Here is a 7,938-nt window from a genome sequence, read left to right as displayed (position 1 = left end):
CTGCTCGCCCCTCTCTCTGTCCCGTCAACTCTCCGCCGGCAGGCAGCGGCTGAAGGTTGGCGACTGGGAGCACCAGCGAGTGTCGGGGTCGCTCTGTGCGCCCTGGCCCCCAGGAAAATGACCTCCCGCCCCTTACTGTTGGAACTGCCTCCCTGTCCCCCGTCCCCGGTCCCCTTCTCCCACACCCCCCTCTCCCGCAAATCACCCTCTCCACCGCTGTTCCCCCACTCACCAGGTCCCCTCTCTCTCCCGCGTCCGTCTCTTTCTCGATTCCTCTTTTACCCGATCCCTCTCTCCCCCGATCCCTCTCAACCCCCTCGATCCGTCCTCAGTCCCGCTCAAGTCCCACGATCGTCTCTTTCTTTCTCTCTCTTTCTCTGCCCCTCCTGATTTCTCCCCTCTCACCGGCTGAAAAAGTTATTCCCTTCGCGCCCGAGTTCTCCGCTTCCTCGACTCTTGTTGTATCCGATGGAGAGCGATCGTCCGGCTCTTAAACCAAGTAGGTCACCGACACCAACCCGGTGCTTGGCTGAAACCGTGCCCGTGAAGCGGAGCTGGGAAGCCTTGGACCGAACCCGAGCATGGGCTAGAACGAGTCTGCAAACAACCCGGTCACTTTCTGGGAATTCCAACGCTGTCTGTGCAATGCCAGCGATGTCATCAATGGTTTCACAAGAGTGCAAGAGGATGCTGCCTCAATCTTTTGAATGTTCTCTTAATTTACACCCCAGTCAACGAACTCTGCAATCAGTCATTCTCTGTTTGCAGCCAGTTTTCATGGTGCTGTTACCGAAATCTTGAGCAAGAAAACAAAGTGCGAGAGGAACTCAGCGGGTCAGGAATCATGTGTGGAGGGAAATGGACGGACGACTCATCCGGCTGTGACCATTTGTCATTATGATGAGGTGAAGAGGAGAGAGCTGAAAGGAAGTGATGACGAGAAGGGGGGGGGGGGGGGGTGTGGAGCAGCTGGCAAGTGATCGGTAAGCGGTTGTTTGGCGGATGAGTTAATTGGGGAAGAGACAATTGGACCACTGTAACGGAGGCAGCAGGTGATAAGTGGAGAAGACAAAATAGTGCAAATGGTGAAATCTGGTAAGAAAGGAAAGTGGGTTGAGTTTAGGAATTAAGGGGCCACAGCTGTGTGCAGGGATGAATTATCCAATTTCAAGTAATACACCTCTATCCCTTTCTCTTTTTTCTCTTTTCATCTCTAGTTTTTATCACTTACTCCATCCATCTGCGCACCCTGCTATGAATGATGAATAATGCTACATTTACCTAGCAGCTAATTATGTCAAAATGTCTCAAAGAGTCTCTCACATCAGAGTACAGTGATAATTGTACAGCCGAAGGTTAACTAACACTGATTGCTTAGCCAAATAACTGAATCTTGTAATGCTAAAGCATTAAATTGTAAGCAAACTTTAATGTCTGCAACACAGATGAACAAACCAAACCCAACAAAGCTTGTTGGTCTGCATTCCTGTGGAATTGTATGTAATTGGTATTGGGTCCCAGTAACATGGTTACCAAACATCATGATATCAGATATATTCCACTGACGGCATTCTTGCTGGTGGTTTCAAGTCTCATACCATCAAAATAGAAGATTGTGGCGACAACAGAGAGAGTGCAGAAGAGATTCGCCTGGATGTTGCCTAGAATGGGGGGCTGAAATTACAAGGTGGGATAGGTTATCGTGGGTTTATTCTTACTGGAACATTGGAGGATGAGGGAAGATCTTAAGAGGATTATAAAATCCAAAGCGGGCATAGCATTGATAGCTTTTTTTTAGAACGGGGGAGTCCAGAACAAGAATGCACAGTTTTTAAGTGAGAGCTGAAATTTAAAAGAGACTTGAGTGGTTCTCAGTGGCTGGTAGTTATCCTGGATCTAGCTGGCAGAGGAGGTGGTGGAGGAAAATGCAGTTACAATGCTTAAAAGGCATTTGGAGATACTTAGAAAGGAAAAATTTGAGGATGTGAGTCTGAATCCAGCAAATGGAATTAGTGTAGATATGCATCACGCTCAGTATGGGCAGAGTGGGCCGAAAGGGCCATTTCTATGCTATACAATTCTGTGGGCACACAATCCACATTGGCATTCCAATCCAGCACTGAACCACAGAAGTGTAATCTTTAGAATCTTTAGAATCGGCTTTTAATTCAAGCCCCTCGATTGAAGAGTAGAGGAAGACTCCCTTGTGTCTTGCTAATGTTTATCCATTTTCCAGCATTAAAGATGTAAATTAACTGCACAATTTAACATGGGAGATTGCTGTGAACAACTCGTCAGTGCCATTTGTAATAAACAGTAATGACTTCACTTTGCAGGTACTTCATTGGCTGGAAAAATACATTGATATCTGGCGGCTGTCAAAGGTGTTCTATAAAAATATTGTTTTTCTCTTGAGAAATTACTGTGTGCAGCTTTGGTCTCCAAATTTGTGGAAGGACATTCTTGCTATTGAAGGAGTGCAGTGTAGGTTCACTAGGCTAGTATACACTGGAATTTAGAAGGATGAGAGGGGATCTTATTGAAAAATATAAGATTATTAAGGGATTGGACACACTAGAGGCAGGAAACATGTTTCAAATGTTGGGGGAGTCCAGAACCAAGGGCCACAGTTTGAGAATAAGGGGTAGGCCATTTAGAACGTTATCATCATCATATCATATCATATATCTACAGCCGGAAACAGGCCTTTTCGGCCCTCCAAGTCCGTGCCGCCCAGTGATCCCCGTAAATTAACACTATCCTACACCCACTAGGGACAATTTTTACATTTACCCAGCCAATTAACCTACATACCTGTACGTCAAGGAAAAACTTTTTCACTCAGAGTTGTAACTCTTTGGAATTCTCTGCCTCAGAAGGAGGTGGAGACCAATTCTCTGGATGCTTTCAAGAGAGAGTTAGATAGAGCTCAATGTTAGCGGAGTCAGGGGAGAGGGAAGGAACGGGGTGCTGATTGTGAATGATCAGTGAATGGCGGTGCTGGCTCAAAGGGCCGGATGGCCTACTATTGTCTATTGTCTATAAGTCAGAAGTTTAGATAAAATCATCTCCCGCCCCTTACTCCTGGAACTGCCTCCCTGTCCCCCGTCCCCGGTCCCCTTCTCCCACACCCCCCTCTCCCCCAAATCACCCTCTCCCCCGCTGTTCCCCCACTCACCAGGTCCCCTCTCTCTCCCGCGTCCCTCTCTCCCCCGATCCCTCTCAACCCCCTCGATCCGTCCTCAGTCCCGCTCAAGTCCCACGATCGTCTCTTTCTTTCTCTCTCTCTGCCCCTCCTGATTTCTCCCCTCTCACCGGCTGAACAAGTTATTCCCTTCGCGCCCGAGTTCTCCGCTTCCTCGACTCTTGTTGTATCCGATGGAGAGCCATCGTCCGGCTCTTAAACCAAGTAGGTCACCGACACCAACCCGGTGCTTGGCTGAAACCGTGCCCGTGAAGCGGAGCTGGGAAGCCTTGGACCGAACCCGAGCATGGGCTAGAACGAGTCTGCAAACAACCCGGTCACTTTCTGGGAATGCCAACGCTGTCTGTGCAATGCCAGCGATGTCAGCAATGGGCTCACAAGAGTGCAAGAGGATGCTGCCTCAATCTTTTGAATGTTCTCTTAATTTACACCCCAGTCAACGAACTCTGCAATCAGTCATATATGTTTGCAGCCAGTTTTCACAGGATTCTCCCACAAATGGAAACAGTTTTTGTAAAGAGAGTGAAGTATAGCTATTTTAAACATGAATCTCCTTGTCACAAGTGTTGAGGTGCTCACCTTGGGGCGGCACGTTGGGGCAGTGGTTACAGGCCCAGAGACCCGGGTTCGATGCCGACTACGGGTGCTGTCTGTACGGAGTTTATATGTTCTTCCCGTGACCTGCGTGGATTTTGTCCGAGATCTTCGGTTTCCTCCCACATTCCCAGATTTGTAGGTTAACTGGCTTGGTGTAAATGTAAATTGTCTCTAGTGTGCGTAGGATAGTGTTAATGTTTGGGATCGCTGGTCGGCGCAGACACTGCGGGCTGAATGGCCTGTTTCCGTGCTGTATCTAAAGCTAAAAACGAAATTCTTTTGATACTGATATAGATTGGTGAGATGTTCTTTGATTAAACGCTGAGGATAGCCAGCTTTTGCTTATAACATTCAAAGATCATTGTTAACTCGTTGGACTACAGCCACAGCTGCCGACATGGAGGCATGGATAATTTCACAGTTGACTTCTGATAAATGCTCATCAACACAACATTAGCCCCACTTTCACTTCATTGGTGCTCTCTTAACGGCTCAATATTTTCAACATTTTGGGTTGTCTCACATTTCCAACACCAGCAGTGGTTTTGCTTTTACTGTAGTCCCAACAATGAAAGAAAAAATCAAAAAACTGTATTGGAGGCAGTGGGTTAAGAAGCATCACATGATGTCATTGTTACAAATTGTTTTGCTTCTGATAAATATTCATTTGTTAATGTATTATTTCTTTACTATATGCTATTTAAGTATATAATTAATACTTCTTAGGATTCCTATGCCTTAGAGCACTTGAGCCTTTGTATCTTCCTCCTGTCAGGAGACGGAATAACTGGAGTGAAAATGTTGGTGTGAAAATCATTCTGTTGGCTGTTGTCCTGTGGCAGCGTGAAGTGTAGGTGCAGCCAATGGTGAGGAGATGGGTCTGTGTGATGGACTGGGCTACATCCACTACTCTGCAATTTCTTCTAGACCTGGGCAAAGCTATTCCTATTCCATGCTGAGATGCAACTCAATACCACGCTTTTCTACGGTGCATCTGTAGAAGTTGGTAACAGTTGTTGTAGACATGCTGAACTTCTTAAAACTGCAGACGGTGTGTTTTTTGGCCGTCGCTTCAAAGCAGTTGGTCCAGTATAAAGTGTTGGTGATATTTACGCTCTCGATCATTTCCATATCAGCGTCGTTGATGTTGATTGGGGTACGTATTCCACCACACTTCCTGAAGTCAATAACTATTCCCTTCATCTTTCCCCACGTTGTGGAAGAATAGTTGGCTTGACACCAAATCACTAAACTATCTCCTTCATGTACTCCATCTCAACATTATTTGAGATCTGTCCCACTGCAGTGGTCTCTCCAAACTTATAAATGGAGTGGAGGAAGAATTTGGCCACTGTCTTGAGTGTACAGGGAGTATAGTAAAGGACTCGAAATGCATCCTTGTTGGGCACCGGTGTTGAGAATTATTATGGAGGATGTTTTGTTGCCTTTTCTTTCTGATTTTGTTCTGTGGGTCAGGAAGTCAAGGATCCAATGGCAGCGGTGCAAACTTCTATGTCCAGGTGTTTGGAGATATGTTTGGACAGAATAATGAGGCAGAAGGTGGAGCTGTAGTTAAGAAGGAGACTGATACAAGTGTTGTTGTTGCTTAGATGTTCCTGGGATGAATATTGGGCCAGGGTTACGGCACCTGTTGTGGACCTGTTGCTGCAGGAGACAAACTGCAGTGGACCAAGGCTGGCTGGGAGGATGGAATTAATGTGCAACATAACTGGACGGCACTGTGACACAGAATGAGAGTTACTGCCGTTTAGCACTTACAGCGCCAGAGACCCGGGTTCAATCCCGACTACTGGCGCTGTCTGTATGGAGTTTGTACGTTCTCCCCATGACCGCGTGGGGTTTCTCTGAGATCTTCCCACTCTCCAAAGACGTACAAGTTTGTAGGTTAATTGACTTGGTACGAATGTAAAATTGTGCCTAGCGTGTGCAGGATGGTGTTAATGTGCGGGGATCACTGGTCGGTGCGGACTCAGTGGGCAGAAGGGCCTGTTTCCATGCTGTATGTCTATACTAAACTGCCCGCACAAAACAGTTTATGGTGGAGGATGTCAGTGCCACTGGACGGTAGTCATTTCGACAAGCTGCCTTACTTTGGCACAGGGATTATAGTGGTTGTCTTCAAGCAGGTGGGGATATGAGAATGGAGCAGTGAGAGATTAAAGATGTCTATGAATCGTCCTGCCATCTCGTTGGTGCAGGTCCCGAGCACAAGGCCCGGGTCTCTGTGTACAATAATCACGATGTAAGTTGTGAGTCATCCTGGAACTCATTTGCTAAATGACATCATTGCAAATGCTCAAATAAACCATGAACAACAGAACACGTGTTTTGATTGATTACTGCACAGGTGCAGAGGGTGACTGAACTTCCACAACTCTGCAAAAGGGTGGGACTGCCAGCTCTAGTTGCGCTGGAAAACAGTATGCGAAGTTAAAACCAAAAGATGAAGTTTAAATCAGACATTAAGACCTTAATATGGTAGAAAGTCTGGAGACACAAGAAATAAAGAGGTAAAATTAAACAAGAAGTTAAGAAAGTGGGGAGCGTATAAAATAAATTAATTCAAAAATGTTCCAGTATTACATCGTGCAAGAGGATAACAAAGTGAAGAGTATGGCTTATTTAGAGTTTAGCGATACAGCAAGGAAACAGGCCCTTTGGGCCACCGAGTCCACGATGACCATTGATCTCCCATACACTAGTTTTATGTTCTCCCACTTTCGCATCCTACACATGACTAGCCATTTACAGAGACCAATTAACCTACTAACCTGCACATTTTTGGAATGTGGGAGGAAAACGGAGACTGGAGAAAACCCACGCAGTCACAGGGAGAGCTTTGGTACTCCGTAAAGACAGCACCTGCAGTCAGAATCGAACTAACCTCTGGAACTGTGAGACAGCAGCTCTACCGTTGCGCCACCGTGCTGCTTATTGGGGGACAAAAACTAATTGCTATATGGAGGGAGAGAAAGTAGGTGATAGTGTTAATAAATATTTTCCACTATGTCATATTATAAGACACCATGAGTTGATGGGGTACTTGTATATATACATGTGTAACTATTATGTTTCAGTGTTGCAATACCAATTGTTTTCTTTAAAACATCATTGTGAATGATGTTGCAAATGAGATTTCACATGCTGTTTGATTAGATTCCTTCATTAACCCGCCTAATAATGTGCATTTTGAGCTATATTTTTCTGTCCTCACTTTTAATGAAGAATTGTCCTTGTACTGAAGAAGGATCACCTGCCTTCAATAGTAGAGTGCCAGGCACAACTTCTGCCATGCTGTGTGCTGGTGACCAAGGCCGTATTGCTACTCAGTCTCTGGTTACTCCATTGTGAACTGTTTTAATTTGATATGTCAACTCGCACCTCATTCAATTCTCTTCAGTAATCTCCCTTATCATGCCTTCTTAGAAACGTTCCTAAAATCCATGTACCTTACATTCCCCACATCTACCTACTTGAGTTTTGTGAGCCCAATTGCTGCTTTTTGTCATTACAAAATTGCAGATGCTGTACGTCTGTGATTAAATCAGAAAATGTTGGAAGTATCGTGCAGGTGTCCAGCATCTGAAAACAGATTTGATCGTTTACATCGATGAACCTTAAACGGAAAAGATCTTTCAATAGGTTTTTGACCTGGAATGTTAGCCATTTCCTTTTCCATGCATGCTGTCAGACCTGCTAAGTGTTTCCAACATCTATATGTTTAATGTCCCTTCAGAGATCAGTTTTTACTACTTCCCACTAATCCCGGTATGTGATCTCACACCATTTGGTATTATGGTAGCAGTGCCTTAACTGATACCTACCACAGGGCATGTCAATGTCATGTGTAACTTGTGCATTGCATCTCTGAAAAACAAAAAACTTGTTTTTTTTGGAAATCTGAAACAGAAATAGAAAAAACTGCATTCAGTTGGGCAGACTGCTTCTGTGGAGTAAGTAACAGAGTTAAAGTTTCAGGTCAAAGACCCTTCAGCCTCACATATTAAGTCTACATCTCTTTTCACATATCCTTTACATTTTTGTTAATGCGGCAATAAAGTTCCAATCCTTACTTAATATGGCGAGTTACTTTCCAAATTAAATGATACTAAATG

Source organism: Rhinoraja longicauda, chromosome 28 (genome assembly GCF_053455715.1).
Source record: "Rhinoraja longicauda isolate Sanriku21f chromosome 28, sRhiLon1.1, whole genome shotgun sequence".
NCBI lineage: Eukaryota > Metazoa > Chordata > Chondrichthyes > Rajiformes > Arhynchobatidae > Rhinoraja > Rhinoraja longicauda.
Note: the sequence above shows the minus strand (reverse complement) of the source record.